The sequence below is a fragment of the Ziziphus jujuba genome, chromosome 7 (genome assembly GCF_031755915.1).
Source record: "Ziziphus jujuba cultivar Dongzao chromosome 7, ASM3175591v1".
NCBI classification, from domain to species: domain Eukaryota; kingdom Viridiplantae; phylum Streptophyta; class Magnoliopsida; order Rosales; family Rhamnaceae; genus Ziziphus; species Ziziphus jujuba.
The window spans coordinates 14,934,305-14,954,052 of NC_083385.1; the positions used below are offsets into that span (position 1 = coordinate 14,934,305).

A 19,748-nucleotide genomic window follows, 5' to 3' on the forward strand; every position below is an offset into this window, starting at 1 on the left:
AGTTGCAGTATAGAAAAGGTCAAAAAGAAAGACAGCCATATAACCAAGTGGGGCCTAATATGTTTACCCAAAAAAAACAAAAAAAAAAAAAAAATTGGTTGGGGCATAATATATTAGCCAAATTTTATCAATATGTATATATATACATATATGTGTATATGTATATATATATATATATATTAGGACTCATATATATAAGTATATATATTAGACAAATCTTGGTAACGGTCACCATGACATTGCATTTAACGGTTCATGATATACTTAGAATTTGATCAAACGCCTAAGAGAGTCCCATCAAGAAGGCTTTAATTACTCGGTCATCAATATTAAACTGTGTGTAATCTAATTAAGACCTGGCAAGTAATTGAATAAGAACAATTAACGCTGCTTATCCACTAAACTTGTCATTGTTAATAAGACCATGTTATCGTAATTAGGACAACCATGTAGTTGAACTACTCCTTGATCTCTCCACCCCAAAACCAATCTCTCTGTTCTCTTCCTCTGCTTTCTTCCTCTGTATACCTTTCAACAATGGCTCTTTCCAACCCTTATCCATACCTTTTCAACGTCATCATCTTCTTCCTGTTGATAAATCACGAATGCCGAGTCCGTTTTGTTCAACTTTACCTCTTTCCATCGTAACATGGTTGACATACAATTCGAAGGGGATGCATTTCCATCCAGTAATGTTCTGCAGCTCACAAAGAATCAAGCTGATGGTCCCCTCACTGGCAGCATAGGCCGAGCGTCGTATAACAAACCGGTGAAGATTTGGGATGCAGGAACAGGAAAGCTTACAGATTTCACCACCCATTTCTCATTTATCATGAAACAACTTGATGCCCAAATATATGGTGATGGCATAGCCTTCTTTATTGCACCATTTGATGCAAAGCTTCCTCAGAATTCAAGTGGGGGTTACCTTGCACTATTCAGCAATGATACTGCCTTCAATTTCTCAAGCAATCAGATTGTTGCGGTTGAGTTTGATAGCTTCAGGAATGAATGGGATCCGAGCTCTGATCACGTAGGCATCAATATCAACTCCATCATCTCAGTAACAAATGTGACATGGAAAAGTAGCATTAAAAACGGATCAATAGCAAATGCTTGGGTAAGTTATAACTCCACCACTCAAAATCTAAGTGTTTATCTTACATACACTGAAAATCCAAAATTTGGTGGGGAATCTAGCCTTTCATATATTGTTGATTTGAGGAAGTTGTTGCCGGAAAGGGTTAGATTTGGTTTCTCTGCAGCTACTGGAGAAGTGATAGAAATACATAACCTTCTTTCCTGGTCATTTTACTCAACCTTGGTGGATGAGAGAAATCTCTTATAAACACGTAAAAAGTGCTCGATACAAGAGGGTGTTCGATGTTCTATTTATCTTTTATTAGGAGTCTTTAGAAGTCATAATTTCTCTTAAATTGTATTTTGGTGTTAAATATAAGACAAATCTGTCTAATCAATACGAATATTTTCAGTTCTTTTGTCATAAAATTTGAAGTCTATGTTATCTATATATATTCAATGAGATTAAAATAAATAAATAAATAAATGAAAGTTAAAAATAGATGATCAATCATTTAAATCTTTTGAATTTAATAAGTGATAATATATCATATCAAATTTAAAAATTTTAAACGATTGAATCTATCTATTTTCAATATTTTTAAATAATACATACATATATATATATATATATATATATATATATGCATATAACATGTAACTCAACTTACTAGAAGTCCACCTGCGAGAATCAACAACCCATGTTGACCGCAACTTACTAGTAGCTCGCACTGCCCTCGATCTTATTTACAGAAATCATCGCTTAATTTATTCCAACTATTCATTTATTTATTTATTGGAGCTTTCCAGGAAATCCAGATTGATTAACTTTCTAATTGCTGACATTGCTGTTTGCAGAATAAAATATTATTTTTCAGAAAAAAGAAAAAAAAAGAAAAAAAAAAAAACAACTATTTGATATAAAAGCGGAGAGACCAATACAATAGATATTGAAGCCACAATTCGCAGTGGAACGTGCAAGAAAAGCAATCAACAGTAACAAATTTGTTGGCGTTGTATGACCAATTAATGCTACATTATTTCAACATTAGGAGTTGATATTCCAAGCTCGCAATAATATCCACTTGCACATTATTCTTAAAATGGGGCGTCAAGTCTTCGTCTATACAATCAGGTCCACAAAATATTACTTTCAATGAAGTTTCTTAGACAAATAATGAAAATTTTTGTTTGAAATTCGAGTATAAATCAGATATTCATACACATATATTCACCAAGTATTGAATTAAGGTGTTGAGGTTTCTACTTCCACTTTATCTCCTTCCTCTCTTCAGTGTTTGCCTTTGCTTGTTTTTTGGGGGGCAAAACACATGGCGATCTCTTTGTGGATATCTCAAACTACTTCACCTATTATATTCTGTATACTTTTCTACCTTCCTTTGGCTTATCCAATTCACTTCAAAGTAACTAGATTTGTTCCCAATGAACCAAATGTTCTATATTTGGGAGATGCAAAACCGGAAGTTGGATAAGTTGAATTCAACGATGTTCAATATCTCTGCATGTTGGCCAAGTAATCTCAGCGAAAAGAGTTCGAATCTGAGATGCTGATGTTAAATAAATAAATAATTTGTGAATTTAGCATAATCAATTACTCACTTACAGGGTTTATTTATGTCATTAATGAGACTGTCTTATTTTATTATTTTGTAGTAGGATCCTTGGTCACACACTCTTTATAAGACTCCAGTTGGCCCATTGAACTGGATGACCAATTCTTTTTAAAAGCCCATTGATTTAACTATATTTTTCCTAGTATTATTATATTATTAAATTATTAGTATTTTGTATGTGTTTAAATTCATGGGTAAATGCGACTTGCAGATACTATAAAAGGTCTAGGACAAGCAAACCGATGCCAGATGGTATTTTGAGATTAGAGTTTTCAGAGATCTGAGAGTGGTTTGAAAGTAGTATGCCTATAGGTAATACTTTATGTTGTTTTCTATTTTGTAAAAAATGACTATGTTTAGAGATTAATAATTTATAATTTATAGAATTTATTATGTATATTTAGATTCATAAAAACTAATAATTGGTATCAAAACCCGATAAATATACACAATAAATTATTTTGGATTTTGATCGTATATATTGATGCCATGATATTTATTTTATAATTATTCTCTCGTCCTTGTGAATCTGCTATTACATGCTTGTTTCCTGAAATCCAATATGTGATATTCATCTGTGTTTGCGGCTTTGATTGTCTGCAGATCCAAATTTTTAATTTTTAATTTTATTGATTAATTTATTTTCTCTTGCGCAATATCGGGTTTATATTGAGTTTGTGCAAATTATGTGATTTTTTTTTGTTTTTTTGTTTTAGTTCGAATTGAGATCTGGGCACCGTGGAAAATAGGTTGTCGTTATGAATTGTATTCTTTAACATCTTTAATTGGACTGAAACCTTTTGATTTTCAATTAAAAAAATAAAATAAGATTGAAACTCGGTTTTGGCCAAAAGAATAAGTTTCTTGGGCATTGATTTTGGTTGCTAAAACATTGAAATTGATTTGAGGAAAGTGTTGCCCAAGAAAAAAGGAATCAAACAGCACCAATATTGCCCGAAAATTGCTTGGAATTTTATAGAATTACATGGGTGCTTATTTTGAGTTTTGGCTGATTATAATTCTTGATTTGGGTGTTAAAATTTCTGGGTTTTGGTTCAAATTGACTTGGGAAAACAATTGCCTGTAACTGGAAGAACCCAAATCCGTCGGAATTGTTGAAAACGGCTGCTGGAAAAGGAAGTTTCTGGCGGGTTGACGATCCATTAATCTGTAAAACGGGTCGACCGCGACCCGGTTGGAGGGGGAAGAGTGCTCACACGACAAGTCATGTGAAGCGTTTTGTGCCATTTGCTGACGTCATCACGGTGACATCAGCGTGATGACATCAGCAGCAGAAAATTAAAAAAAAAACTTTTTTTTCTTTTCTTATTAATTATTTATTTAATTTATTGTTGATTAATTATTTATTTATCTATTGTTTTATTTTATTATTATAAAAAAAAATTGTTATTTATTTGTTTATTGGTTATTTGTTGTTTATTTATTTAATTTATTTATTTATTCCATTCCAATTTTCTTGAATTAAATTAAATATCTATGCTTGGTGCATTGGATTATGTTGGCTTTCCCTAAAAAAACTTTGTTCCTAGTTGGTATAGTAGTGTAGAATTTTAAGTACTCACATGTCGTGAGACTTATTTTATCTGCATTATGTGTACCAATGTAATGTATTTTGGCATAGTGGATGGGATGTTTGATATTTACCTATTTCATGAAATTATCAATATGTTGTTATCTCCCACTTATTAGCCAGGATCTATACGGGTAACTAGGCTACCCTGTCGGTGGTTTTAGTTACTTTGTATGACACTTGGAATGACAGTGGAAGTTGATAAAATGCCATGAATCGCAGGTTCTAATTTACCCTGTCGGTAATTTAATTCAATGCATTTGATTGTGGTTATTTGGTTGACTGTCCCTGGCCCACGAGAGAGAATTTTTAGTGCTACAAAGGCCCTAGCGATATTGATTTTATATTTTATGTTGAGAGGCTGGAAAATAGTTATTGTTTTATATATATTAAATGCTTTGTTATGTTTACTATTTTCACAGTTAGTAGCACCCCGAATGTTCTGCCTATGATTGCCATGAAGAAATTGGATGTAACAAATTATCAGAAGTGGAAGAAGACTTTGGTTATGAATTTGACCTTTATGAAATTGGATTTGGCTTTGGAGATAGATCCACTAGAGACACCAACTGATGAGAGTAGTGCAGCAGATAGGAAACTTTATGAGGATTGGAGGCATTCTAATAAGTGTTGCATGATGATGATGGAGAATTATATGAATGAATCAATTTATGCAAGTATTCCAAAGGTGGAAACTACAAAGGAACTTTTGGAAGAGATAGAAAAGAAATTTATCAAGTTTGATATGAATGAGAAGCATAATTACTTGGACCTTTTGAATAATACTAAATATGATGGAATTAAAGGAGTAAAGGACCATATTATATTACTTTCTTCCTATTATAATAAGCTGAGGGGTCTTAAGATGGACATTGGAGAGGAGTTCTTGACCTATTCGATAATGAAGAGTCTTCCATCTCAGTTTGATAATATAAGGTCTAGTTTGAATATTAAGAAGGAAGGATGTAGTTTGGAGGAATTAACTGCTATTCTTGTGAAGGAAGAGGATGATATTAAGTTAAGCAAATCGAGATCCGTTGCTATAGTATCACATCAGGTCGATAAGTCCAAGAAGTTTTTCCAAAAGAAGGGACAAGGATTCAAGCCTATATAAGGATTAAGCCCAATAGGAAGAAGTTTACTGGTTTGAAGCCTAAAAGGCCAAGGGATGAAGCTCATCACATAGAGAAAGGAAAGAGTACTTCAATGGAAGGTGTGGCTACTGTAATAAAGTTGGACACAAAAAGATAGATTGTTGGCATTTAAAGGGAAAGCAAGAAAAAAAAGGTAATATTTTAATAATTGAAACAAATATTATTGATGTGCCTATGAATACTTGGTGGTTTGATATTGGAGCAACAATTCATGTTACTAATTCATTACTGGGGATGGTAAGATAAAGGGGACCAACTAATCTTGAGCAGCATGTTTATATGGGAGATAGCTCAAGAGTAAAACTGGATATCATGGGAACAATCAAGTTGAAGCTTGTCACTGGATATGTTTTAGAGTTACAAGAAGTTTCCTATATACCTTCAATAAAAATGAATTTGTTATCTATTTCACTTTTGGATAATCAAGGTTTTAGTTTTTTGTTTGGAAATAATAAAGTTGAGATGTATAAGGATGATAAAGTTGTTCGTTTTGGAACTTTATGTGGCAATTTATATAGACTTGATTTATTTAATAATAGTCTTAATTATTCTATTAATTATATTATTGCCCCTATTGTTGCTTCTAAATGTCCAAGAGTTAATGATAATTCCTCAATGTTATGGCATAAGCTTTTGGGACATATTTCTAGGCACAAAATGGAAAGGTTAGTGAAGGATGGAATACTTCCTAATCTTGATTTTTTCAACCTGTCGCCTTGTGTTGAATGTATGAAAGGGAAATTAACTTCTAAGGTTAGAAAGGATAAGATAGCAAGGTGTGGAGATATTTTGGAATTAATCCATACTGATATATGTTGACCTTTTACACTAACTACATTAGGTGGCTATAGGTATTTTATTACCTTCATTAATGATTTATCTCGTTATGGATATATTGAGCTTATCCGTGAGAAGTCGGATTCTTTGGTTGCTTTTAAGGAGTTTAAGGTAAAGATGGAGCTTCAAAAGAATAAGAAAATAAAGACTGTCAGGTCTGATAGAGGTGGTGAGTTTTATGGCAGATATGATGAGATTGGATGAAACCCAGGGCCTTTTGCAATATATTTACGTGAGTGTGACATTGATACGCAATATACAATGCCTGGTACGCCTCAGCAGAATGGTATATCTGAGAGGAGGAATCGCACTTTGTTAGATATGGTGCGATCTATGTTGGTAAATTCTAGTTTGCCAGATTATTTGTGGGGAGAGGCTTTAAGGATGGCGGCTTATATTTTGAATCAAGTTTCAAGTAAATCCGTTCCTAAGACTCCTTTTGAGTTATGGTTAAAAAGAAAGCCTAATTTACACCATTTTCGAGCATGGGGTTACAAAGCTGAAGTAAGGATTTATAATCCCCAAATTAAGAAGTTGGATCCTAAAACTATAAATGGATATTTTGTTGGCTTTTATGTAGGATCTAGGGGTTCAAGATTCTTTTGTCCATCTCACACCACCAGAATTGTGGAATCAGACAGGGCTATTTATTTTGAAGATGATTTTGGATTTGATGATAATAATGGTCCAAGGAAGCCTCAATTTAGAGAAGAAAATGTATTAATTTCCAGTGTTGTTATTTCTGATAGAGATGTTATTAATCCAAAAGTTGATGAACCAGTAGCTGATCAGGATGAACCTATTGTTGAAGGGCAGGATATTCCAGCTATTGTAAATGCTGATGTGCCTTTGAGGATGTCACAAAGGACTAGGAGGTCAGTTATACCTGATGACTATAAGGTTTACTTACAGGAGCATGATTTTGACATAAGTGATTATTCAGATCCGATCACTTATGAGGAGGCCATAAGCAGTTCGCACTCAAATTATTGGTTGGATGCAATGGAAGATGAAATGAAATCCATGGCATCAAATGGAGTTTGGGATTTGGTTGAGTTACCAGTGGATAGCAAGCCTATAGGATGAAAATGGGTCTTTAAGACTAAAAGAGACTCTAATGGTCAAGTGGAGAGGTATAAGGCTAGACTTATAGCTAAAAGGGTTTAGCCAGAAGGAAGGAATTGATTATACAGAGACATTCTCTCCTGTATCCACAAAGGATTATTTTAGAATCATTATGGCGATTGTGACACGTTATGACTTTGAGTTGCATCTCATGGATGTCAGAACTGCTTTTCTGAATGGTGATTTGTATGAGGATGTATATATGGTTCAACTAGTTGGCTTTCAACAAACATGGAATGGTAATTTGGTTTGTAAGCTTAAGAAGTCAATTTATGGTCTTAAGCAGGCTTCGAGGCAATGATATCTTAAGTTTGATGAGGTTGTCACCCAAAATGGCTTTAAGGAGAATGTTGTTGATAGATGCATATATATGGGTTAGTGGGAGTTTGTTATATTTTCTGCAGTAATATCCATGTTGAGTATTATTTATTTCTTTGAGTATTTTGATACATTGATATATGTGGATCATTATTTATCTATGAGATGTTTTATTACACATATTATTACTCCTTATATTTACAGGCCTGTTAAGACTATTATTCTATGTTTATGTGTATGTTGATCCACAAGTGCCATGGTGAGTCCCTACTACCTAGTTTGGGTATATTATTGTATCCTGTTGGTACACAATGTGCTCGAATGAAATGATATTGTATGTTGGGGGATTGCACGTGGTTAGGTAAATTTCTACTACTTAGACGGAATGGTATCATGTTTTGGGAGATTTACTGAGAGAATCTCTACTGCCTAGTTTAGTATATTGTTGTGTCCTATCGGCATGTTATATATTTATATGGAATGGTATTATAGTAGGGAGATTCTGTAGTAAATGAGTTTGGATTATATATGATGATGATTATGCAGTCCAAGTCGAAGAATGTTAAATAAATAAATAATTTGTGGACTTAGCATAATCAATTACTCACTTACAGGGCTTATTTATGCCATTAATGGGGCTGGCTTATTTTATTATTTTGTAGTAGGGCCCTTGGTCACACACTCTCTATAAGACTCCAGTTGGCCCATTGAACTGGAGGGGACCAACTCTCTTTAAAAGCCCATTGATTTACCCATATTGTTTCTAGTATTATTATATTATTAAATCATTAGTATTTTGTATGTGTTTAAATCATGGGTAAGTGAGACTTATAGAAACTATAAAAGGTCTAGGGCAAGCAAACAGATGCCAAATGGTATTTTGAGATTAGGGTTTTCAGAGATCTAAGAGTGGTTTGAGAGTAGTGTGTCCATAGACACTACTTTACGTTGTTTTTTATTTTGCAGGATTAAAGATTTAATTTATTAATGGCTGCATTTGGAGGTTAGTAATTTATGATTTATGAAATTTATTATGTATATTTAGATCTGTAAAATCTAACAGCTGACACTAAAGAGCTCTCTGACTTCACATCGCATTTCACCTTCACCATTGATACACTTTACAGTACTCATTATGCCGCCGATGTTGCATTCTTTCTTGCTCCTGTTGGATTTCAGATTCCACCAAACTCTGCTGGTGGTTTTCTAGGCCTATTCAATACCACCACCAGTGACTCTCCTCGAAACCAGATTGTTCATGTCGAATTCGACTCTTTCTCGAAACCTAACTAGAATCCTCTTGTTGAGCATGTGGTGATCAATAGCAACTCAATTTCTTCAGCTGTTTAAAACCTTGGAACGTAAGCTTCCATAATAGTGACATTGCTGATGTATCGATCAAATACAATGCTACTTCTCAAAATCTAAGTGTCTCTTGCAGCTACTAAAATACCAGTAATCCCAAAGAGAAAACTAGTCTTTCTTACAAAATTAACCTGATGAAGGTTCTTCAAGAGTGGGTCACCATTGGTTTTTCAGTCGCCACCAGTCATTTTGTAGAGCGGCATGTACTTCTAGCATGGGAATTTACTTCAACATTGAATACTACGAAAACAGGAAAGCATGAATAAGAAAAGTATAAACTAGTACTGGTGGGTCTAACAGTTTCACTAGGTTTTTTTTTGGTTGAGCTAGTTATAGCCTTTATATTCATTTGGAAGCGAAAGCTAAAAAATAGACAGGTAAAGGAGATGGTAAACATAACATCAATGAATGGTGATGTTGAAAGAGGAGCAGGATTGAGAAGGGTTTCTTACACCGATCTAGCTTCAGCAACAAACAACTTCTCGAATGATAGGAAGTTAGGTGAAGGAGGCTTTGGCATTGTCTGCAAAGGATACCTGAAAGATCTAGATGCATTAGTGGCTGTGAAGAAATTCTCAAGCGGGTCTAAGCAGGGGAAAAAAAGTACATTACAGAGGTGAAGGTCATTAGCAGCTTGAGACATCATAATCTGGTGCAACTTTTAGGTTGGTGCCATGACAAAGGCAATTTCCTCCTCATCTACGAGGTCATGCAAAATGGTAGTCTTGATTCCCACCTCTTTGGCAAGAGAAGTCCTCTCAATTGGGCTTTGAGATACAAGATATGTCTTGGAATACTGTCAGGACCCGTCCAAAATTTCTCACCGGAACCCTAGACAAGCCCTGATCCCAGGAAAACCCTACTGGATTCTCCAATGAGAAATTCTGCAGAATCTCCCATAAGGGTTGGATTTACCATAAAATTATCCTGCATGAAAAACACTTCTAGATACATCCCTTTATTCCTCCTACCTTACTACAATGTATTTCTGCAGATTTGTAGCACTCCAAGTAAATGACAGGGAGTCAATATATGATTCAATTAATATGTGTCCAATTAGTATACAGAGCATTATACAATACAATTAAGTACGAAATTTTATACAATAATGATAAAAAGGAAATAAGACAAGATAGAAAGGAAGGAAGGAAAAGCCTCTGGAACTTTCGGCAATGAACCAAGAAGTCGAGCTTGCCTTCGGACGATCAACGTCGACTAACCTGAGCCTAGGGGAACGAAATTCAAAAATATGAGATGCTAATCATCTCAGTGAGTAACCCAATCTAATATACAATTATAATAGTAATAATAATTATAGTACACTTGATTAATTAAGAATAAATAAATAAAGAAATAATAATTAGTTGGAAATAATATTTTCTCTCAAAACCCTCACCATTCACTCCGTTGGAAAGGTTCCCCTTTTAAAACATTTTCGCAAAACCCAATCTTTTATAGCCTAAAAATCAAGGAATAATTAATTTAATAAATAATTAAATAATCCAAATATGAATAAAATATAATGAAATATAATAAAATAAATTTAGAATACTTGCATTAAAGAAATATAACATAAAAGAGAAATTCAATATATAATTCATAAAATTTGATTTAATAAATCAAAATAAACAGTATCAAAAATATAATTTAAATAATTATAAACAATCCTGTAAAATAAATGGTAGGAAAATACTATAATATTCATTTTGAAATATTCAACCAATCTATATAATATTTTTATGGCAAGATGCATTTTAAAAATATTAATTTAGAATAAATAACATAAAATATGAATAAATACATTTTAGAAAATACTAATTGGAAATTGGTGATAAAACAAATTAAATACATTTAATTTAAATGCGGCTTTAAAACTTTAGAATTTGAAATTTATATCAGAAAAATAATACTTGACGCACCACACTATATATCAGTGATGCTCTACGATACCCAGCATCCCGAGTACCATCTTGTGGGAGGTTAAAAAAAACTTGCATATGGTCGCTTCGGCGTCCCGACAGCGCCGCTGCTTAAACCGTCATTCCGGCCATGGAGGGGGACGGCTTATGGCCAATATCAAACTTGCATGCCTTTGGTCCAATGGCAACTCACGGGAGACATTATAACTTACGCGCTCATCCACATACATAGTACAGAACACTAGTACTGTATGAGTGCGTCTAAAACAAATAACCATATTATTTTTAAAAATAACAATTTTTTCAAAATTCACCATGAGAATTATAGCACTTTTCAAATTCATATTCCCACATTTTTCTTTAATATCACCAGCATAAATCCATCGATAATATATAATTTTTCTCATATCATAAAATCAACCAGATAATATTTCAAGTGCATAAATATATATTTTGAAAGCACCATAACTTAAATCAATATTTTTCTTGAAATCTTTAAAATCAAATCATGCCAAAAATATTATTAAAACCACATGAAATTCATATATTCTCAAAATAATATAAACGCATTTGTTATGCATTATAAAATCAACATCAAACTCAACAATAATTAATTAAAAACCTTAAACCATAATTCCATTAAAATCCCAAATACATTTTTCGAAACAACACATATATTAAAACCATTATAAATCGGCATTGTAAAATTAAATGGAAATTCCTTCAAATATTAAACATATATTAAAATTCACATGAAAACTTTCTAATTACACAATATTCCAACAATAAAATTTAACAATTATTAATAAAATTCTATATCCATAAAATTCTTCAAATCAGAATATTTTTTTTATGCACAAATAATTATAATTCATTCAAATTTGGCATCAAGATTCCAAATATAAATTTACTAAATATTTAACACATAAAACATATTCTTCAAATAAACAATTAACACAAAATATATATGTTTTAACATCCCAAAATAATTTTGAAGGTGGGTCACTCACCTCGAGCACGCAATCCAACCAAGATCCTCCATAGGATCCATTCCACGACCCACACATGCTCCTATAACAACAATATTACACAACTCAAATAAATTAATATTTTATTCGAGTAAATAATACCCGGTACCCGAGGGGTTTAACACAAACATTAACCAAAATTTATAAGTAATATACCAAAACGAAGCTTATGGAGCGAGGATCGCAGATTGAGGCTTACCTCCCGGAGATCGGACCCGTGGTGGCCGGGATCTCATCAGAAAGCTCTCGGAATTCAAGTCCTCGATTCTCTCAATCTGTCATGAATTAGAGGAAAGCGACCTCGGATTTGGATTTAGGGAGATCGAATTAGTGGCAAAGGATAGGTGAGGTGATTGGAAACTCATCGGAATTGGGTTTTCCAGTGAGTCGCCGTGGTCACCGGAATCTGCCACCGTCGGCAGCGCGTCTGGTGGCCACTGGTTGTGAAACTTAGTGAAGTGGTAGATCTAGTGATGGGTAACTCAACGGGATCGGCGGTGAGGCAAATGGAGGTTTGGTTTGGGAGATATCGGTGGGAGAAGGAAATCGACCACTCGCCGAAAAATGCCCCGATTCGGGCGCGTTGCCGGCGATCTGGCTGTGATTTTTGGCTGGCAGGCCGGTTTTTAGGTGGAGTTTAAGCTAGGGTGGCGCGTGTGGCTTAAAAGTGATAGGATGGCGGTCAATGGTGGTGGCCGGTGGTGGTGGCTTCTCTTCCCCCCTCTCTCTCTCTCTCTCTCTCTCCCCTCCCCTCTTTCTCTCTCTTCCCCTCGGCTCACGTGTTTTGGCCAAAATAAAAGCCACCCGTGGGTGACACTGTTCACTCACAGGATTGGCTGAAAATACGACATGTGGCACACATTGTTCACTCAAGTCAAAATATATTAAAATATTATGGTATTCGGAAAACTTTGCATGTCCATAACTTTCAAACCACATGTCCAAATTAGACGTACCACTAGTTTATGAACTCATATCGATGAGTACTTCACAACCATGCATGAGTCAAAGCTTAACTTTGCATGAACAAAAAGTCAACTTCGGCACCCCTTGGACAGTTTGGACCTCAATTTGTTTTGCTCATAACTTTCAATCTGTAGCTCCATTTTCAACGTGCTACTAGTCTATGGACTCGTGACAACGTGTACTTTTTAACGATACCTTGGTCAATACGAAATTCCATAAGGAGCAAAAATTCAACATTTGACCCCTTCTCGGTCAACGACCGTCAAACACGGTCAACCTCGGTCAAATTTGAGAAATATTTAGTGTATTTTCGGGACGGAATGTTACAAATAGCCTCCGCGTTGTTGTATCTTCATAGAGAGTGGGAACAATGTGTGGTGCGCAGAGATATCAAATCAAGCAATGCGATGCTAGATTCCAGCTTCAATGTCAAACTTGGAGACTTTGGATTAGCATGACTAATGGACCACGAGCTCGGTCACAAGGCAACAGGGTTGGCTGGGACATTAGGCTACTTGGCACTGGAATATATAAGCACAAGAAAGGCTAGTAAAAAGTCGGATGTGTATAGCTTGGGAGTGGTTGCCTTAGAGATTGCTAGTGGAAGGAAATCAGTAAATCCAATGGAAGGGGAGTCAGAAATGGGATAGGTAGAGTGGGTTTGGGATCTTTATGGGAAAGGAAACCTTATTTTGGGTGTGGATGAGAGGCTGCATTTGGAATTTGATCAGAGACAAACAGAATGTTTGATGATTGTGGGATTGTGTTGTGCTTATCCTGATCAAAATCCGAGGCCATCAATTAGGCAAGCAATTCAAGTGCTTAATTTTGAAGCAACACTGGCTGCGCTTCGATCTAGAATGCCTGTCCCTTTTTATGAAATGCCTACAATTCCTGGCAGCTCTCGTCAACCTTTTCAAACACCAAGCCTTTGAAGCGGGTCGTTGATTTGGCAAACCATACTAGGATTTTGTTTTTGTGGAGCATACGTGTAAATTATTACTTTCATACAAGCACACTATAATAAAATTTTGTAAAGCATAAATGTTAAAGCCCTTATTTGTGTGAATTAGAACGCCATTTTTTTTTATCAAAAACACAAAGCACTGCATTCGTTTGGCAAATTTGAGGCTTGGGACATCTTTTTTGAGTTGGTTTTGAAAGTCATAATTAAAATGCAAAACATATATATAATTCAAAACAATTATTTAAACTTTTTAAATTACAATGAGGGACAATTCTTTTTATTGCCCTTACTAATCTACACCTACTTTATTAGCATTTTGATATATATATATATATATATATAATATTACACTATAAAAATCAATAATCATTTGGCATCAACATTTGTTAAACTAATTTGACATCTTTACTATTATTTATAGAATATAATTTATATTACATACCTTAGTTCGATGCATGCCTGATCCCAGTATTTCTTTCTCAACTATCTGCCAGGCCAAAAAAATTGAATAATTAAACGTTTTAAAGAAAATAAATATGAAGCAGAGACGAAGACAAGAAGATTCAAAGATGATAATGCAAAGCCAACAAGTAAATCCTTATAATATCTAATCCATTTCCGGACTAAAGGTTATGATGGCCATGTTATAGAAAGTTGTATTTCGTCTGCTTAACTTGATGGACAAGATATATCAATTATGCTCCATTCTGAGATTACATTAATTGATTATATACATATGATGTTTTTCCTTTACATATGTCGTTCAGGAAAGTCATCCTGCTATTAAATTCTTTGTTAATTATAATCGTGAAGAAAACAAAAGACTTATTTCAAAATAAATGAATAAAAATAAAGAAAAAAAGACTAATTTAAGAATTGTGAGTCCAAATTAGTCAATGAGAATGCACCACTATGCTTGTGGTGCCTCCTATAGCAAGATTGTTGACTGTGGATGAAGATTGGGCTTGTTTCAGTAATACTTCCTGGGGTTTTTTTTTTTTGAAATCAAAGGCACAACATGTGGTCAAGTAAGTACAAGCCGGCCCATTTCCCTTACTATTCTTTTGATGCATATTTATTAATTTATTATCAGTAGTACTTTTTTTTTTTTTTTTTAAACAGAGATTACAATATATTTTGATATAAAGGAGGGGAGATGTAACATAAACATGATTGGTTTCAGGATTTGAAAACGTATTTTCGATGATGTTATTCAGGCCAAGTCTATGAATATAATTTATTTTATTCAGTTTTTTGCTTCCATTTTTAATGACTATTTCGAGATATAAGAAATTAATTTCATTCTTTTTTTTTTTTTTTTTTTTTTTTTGTTGGAAGGGGAATTTTAGCGGGGTCAAAATCTAAATTCTAGAATTTGGGTGTGTATTCTTGTGGTTCTACTATCATGGGATCAAAACTCGAAATATTTAACTATTTAAAGGTTGGAAAACTAAATTATTATCTTAGGCCTGGTTGATCTACCTTTACCGAATTATCCTCAATTTCCATGCTAATTTTCTTTTCTTTTCTTTTTTAAAGGAAATATGAAATAAACTAAGCCAAAGCATGGAGTACATCATCTTCCTGAGGAGGAGATGGCCATTCAGATGGAAATCTTTTAGTAATTTCCATGCTACTTCAAGTCTCTGGTATATGGTAGATTTACATCTTAATTATACCAATAATTCATATATGGACCAAATCTCCGTACTAATATTTTATTGGGTCAGGGTATTGATTAATTTCTTAGTTATGATAATGATCTTGCGTGGAAGACTTTTCACAGCGAATTAAATTGACATGAAAATTCAATTTTGTCCAAAATGTGTTACAAGTTGAGTATTATTATCGGAATTATGCGCCCATCATATGTGGAAGTGCATACGCTTAGCTAGAACTTTCATATTTCGCTACCGAATTGTTTCCATTTGTTTTGAAGCGAAACCTTGGACAATCATTATTGTATTATATATAATTAAGAAAAAAAAAAATTTCAACATTGATTTCGATCTTTATTAGATTTTCTGATTAATATAATGATTTCCATCATTATTGGATTTTCTGGTTAATATAATTAAGACCAGATGATGAATAAATTCATTTGTTTACAAACAAATACCTATCTTAGATTTGGTCAAAGTTGATTCTGCAGAAAAATCTCATTGATATGTACTTCTATGCCATGTTAAAATGTAATTATATATTCATTAGTTTTTGTTTGTACCTACAATGAAATTGCATGGTGGTCTTTCTTTATATTATCATCTACTCAATAAACTTTCTTTGAAGCTTCTTCTCATCAATCACATAAAATTAAGAAAGCTTTGTCTGAAGTTAATTACAGCATCATTAACTTAATTTGCATATACAAGTATATATATACTTTCAGTGTCTCCCTTGTTTCTCTAAAACACATATGGGAACCTCAAGAGCTGCACAATTGCTATTTTGTATGCTTTTCAACCTTCCTTTAGCTTATTCAATTAAATAACAAATACCTCATTTCGAACCAGGTAATCCAAATGTTCTTTACCAGGGAGCTACTGAACCTTCTGTCGGAGCTGTTGAACTAATTGACAATGTTAATTATCGCTGTCGAGTAGGCAGAGTCATCTCTGCAGACAGGGTCCGACTATGGGATGCTGGCACAAGAAAGCTCTCTGACTTCACAACCCATTTCTCCTTCTTCATCGACACACTCGGCCGCACACCTTATGCTGCCGGCCTTGCATTCTTCCTAGCTCCCCATGGATTTCAAATTCCACCCAACTTTACAGGTGGTTTTCTAGGCCTATTCAACACCACCACTAGTGAATCAACCAAGAACCAAATTGTTCACGTTGAATTCGATTCTTTCGCGAACACTGAATGGGATCCTACATATGAGCATGTTGGGATCAATAAGAACTCAGTTTCTTCGGTCGTCACTATCCCTTGGAATGCTAGCTTCCATAACGGTGACACGGCTGATGTATGGATTAACTACAATGCTACTACTCATAATCTAAGTGTCTCTTGGATGTACCAGAAAACTTCTAATGCCAAAGAGAACACCAGCCTTTCTTACCAAATCAACTTGATGGAGGTTTTGCCGGAGTGGGTCACTGTTGGGTTCTCTGCTGCTACAAGTCAATTTATAGAGCGCCATGTACTTCAATCATGGGATTTTAGTTCAAGTTGGGATGTAAAAGAAACAGATAACCAAAATAGTGGGAAGACAAAATTAGTGGTGGCTTTGACAGTTTCAGGGGGTGTTTTGATTGCTGGGGTGGTTATAGCCTTTGTGTTATGGAAGCGGAAAAAGAAAAACAGGGAAGAAACAGAGACGGTGAACACGACTTCGATTAATGTTGATCTCGAAAGAGGAGCTGGACCAAGAAGGTTTTCTTACCTTGATCTAGTTTCAGCAACCAACAACTTCTCAAATGACAAGAAGTTGGGTAAAGGAGGTTTCGATACTGTTTTCAAAGGCTACTTAAAAGATTTGAATATGGTTGTAGCAGTGAAAAAATTTTCAGGAGGATCAAACCAGGGAAAAAAAGAGTACATAACCGAGGTGAAGGTGATTAGCAGCTTAAGACACCGAAATTTGGTGCAACTCATAGGATGGTGCCATGACAAAGGTGAGTTCCTCCTGGTCTACGAGTTCATGCCTAATGGTAGTCTTGATTCCCACTTCTTTGGCAAGAAAATCCTTCTTGTCTGGGGTGTGAGATACAAGATTTCTCTTGGAATAGCTTCGGCATTGCTGTATCTTCATGAAGAGTGGGAACAATGTGTGGTGCACAGAGATATCAAATCGAGTAACGTTATGCTAGATGCAAACTTCAATGCAAGCTTGGAGACTTTGGATTAGCCCGTCTTATGGACCATGAGATTGGCCCCAAGACAACGGGGTTGGCTGGGACATTAGGCTACATGGATCTGGAATACATAAGCACTGGAAGAGCTAGCAAAGAGTCTGATGTTTATAGCTTTGGTGTGGTTGCTTTAGAAAACACTACGGGAAGGAAGTCAGCTGATCGTATCGAAGAGGATTCCGAAATTGGATTGGTAGAATGGGTTTGGAACCTTTATGGGAAAGGAAAACTTGAAATGGTTGTGGATGAGAAGCTGCATATGGAATTTGATAAGAGACAAGTAGAGTGTTTGATGATTGTAGGGCTGTGGTGTGCTCACCCAGATCAAAGTCTAAGGCCATCAATTAGGCAAGCCATTCATGTCCTTAACTTTGAGGCAGCGTTGCCCAATCTTCCTCCTAAGATGCCTATTCCAATTTATGATGTGCCTACACTCTCTGTTAGCTCAGGTGAGCCATTACTGACTACAAGTCTTGAAGTGGGTCGGTGATAGATCAACTAGAAAATCATCAAAATTTATTACTTATACATTGTTGTTCTGTAGTATATATTTCTAAATATGTAATATTGTTATAGAACATCCATGAACTGGGATCAAGAACACAATAATTTGCAGTAGTTGGTAGATTCTATTCGTTTTTATGTCGGTTTTGAAATAGATAGAAGATTCCAATTCTTCAATCAAGTCTCGCTTAGTTTTAATAATGGTGTTACTTGCTTTTAGGCTTTTAATTTAGTGTTATATGTTGGTTGGTGCTGTTAAATTTTTTTGTTTTTTTTAATATATTGGTATGACTTTTGAAACTTTTCAAATTCTTAACCAGAAACTTTTTTCCCCCTCTTTCGCAAATTAATGCTTAATTGTATTCCTACAAGTCACTAGTAATGTTTTGATAATTTTTTTTTGTTTTTTATTTGTAATAATGTTTTAGTAATATGTTAATTGAACATGATCTTTAAAGAGTCCTTAATTATTGTTTTACCATCCAAAATATTTTTAGTACGGCGAATGAGTTACTTGAACCAAAAATCCAAATTTAACTGCCAAAAAATAGGGTTATTAGCCATGACAAATAGTGTGCTAAAAGTTTACATTTTGTGACAATGCTTTTTAATCACAATAACAACACTTGTGGCCAATAATTTGTACCTAAAAGTGCTTCTAGCTACAGTAAGATCAATTTATAGCTGAAAATAATGGTCAAAAGTAATTTTAGCTGCAGTAATTCGTCAATTCATCATTGCTAAATGGCCGGTGAGGAATGCTTTTTTTATTTTTTCGTTATTTATTTATTTATTTTTGTAGTATATTGCAAAGGTCCTCCTTAGACAAACCTAGCTTCTATATCATTGTTTAGTATTGATCCTAATCACAGTTTCCAAATGAGACTCCTTTTTTTGGGACAAATTTCCAAAATGAGCACTGAAGAGCCCCAATTTGGGTTTGTAGTCAGTCCACACATTTGACCGCCGGGTTCAACACAGCAAGTTATTAAATCAACGCAGCAACATAGCTAAAGTTGAGAAAATTTTGACCTATTTGTTTAGTAATATAAATTAATTGTTATTAGGCTGGATTTTATTAAAGCATCCTAACTTTAGGGGTACCTCAACCAAATTTTGGCGTAATGTGCAAAGTGCAACATCAGGAAAAATAAATTAGCAATGATAAAATATAAAAATAAAGTCAAAGTTATTAAAATTTTTACTAAATTATTTATTAAATTATATGATAAATGATATAGTAATATTTAATTTGTTTATATTTTTGATCCACTTATCTATATCAAATATTAATATTTTGCCTTGAATAAATATTGACGCACATAATTTTGGTAAATGTTTTTGGTAAAACAACTTGGTACATATAACCAAGCTCAACATTAATGTGAAAAAAGAACAAA

At 34.2% G+C, this 19,748-nt stretch overlaps 2 pseudogenes; both read left to right on the forward strand.

Annotated features, from left to right (window-relative positions):
* The first annotated feature begins 610 nt into the window (after positions 1-610).
* On the forward strand, positions 611-13,952 carry LOC107425086 (L-type lectin-domain containing receptor kinase IX.1-like; annotated as a pseudogene).
* A 944-nt stretch (positions 13,953-14,896) lies between these two features.
* On the forward strand, positions 14,897-18,334 carry LOC107425087 (L-type lectin-domain containing receptor kinase IX.1-like; annotated as a pseudogene).
* Positions 18,335-19,748: the final 1,414 nt, after the last annotated feature.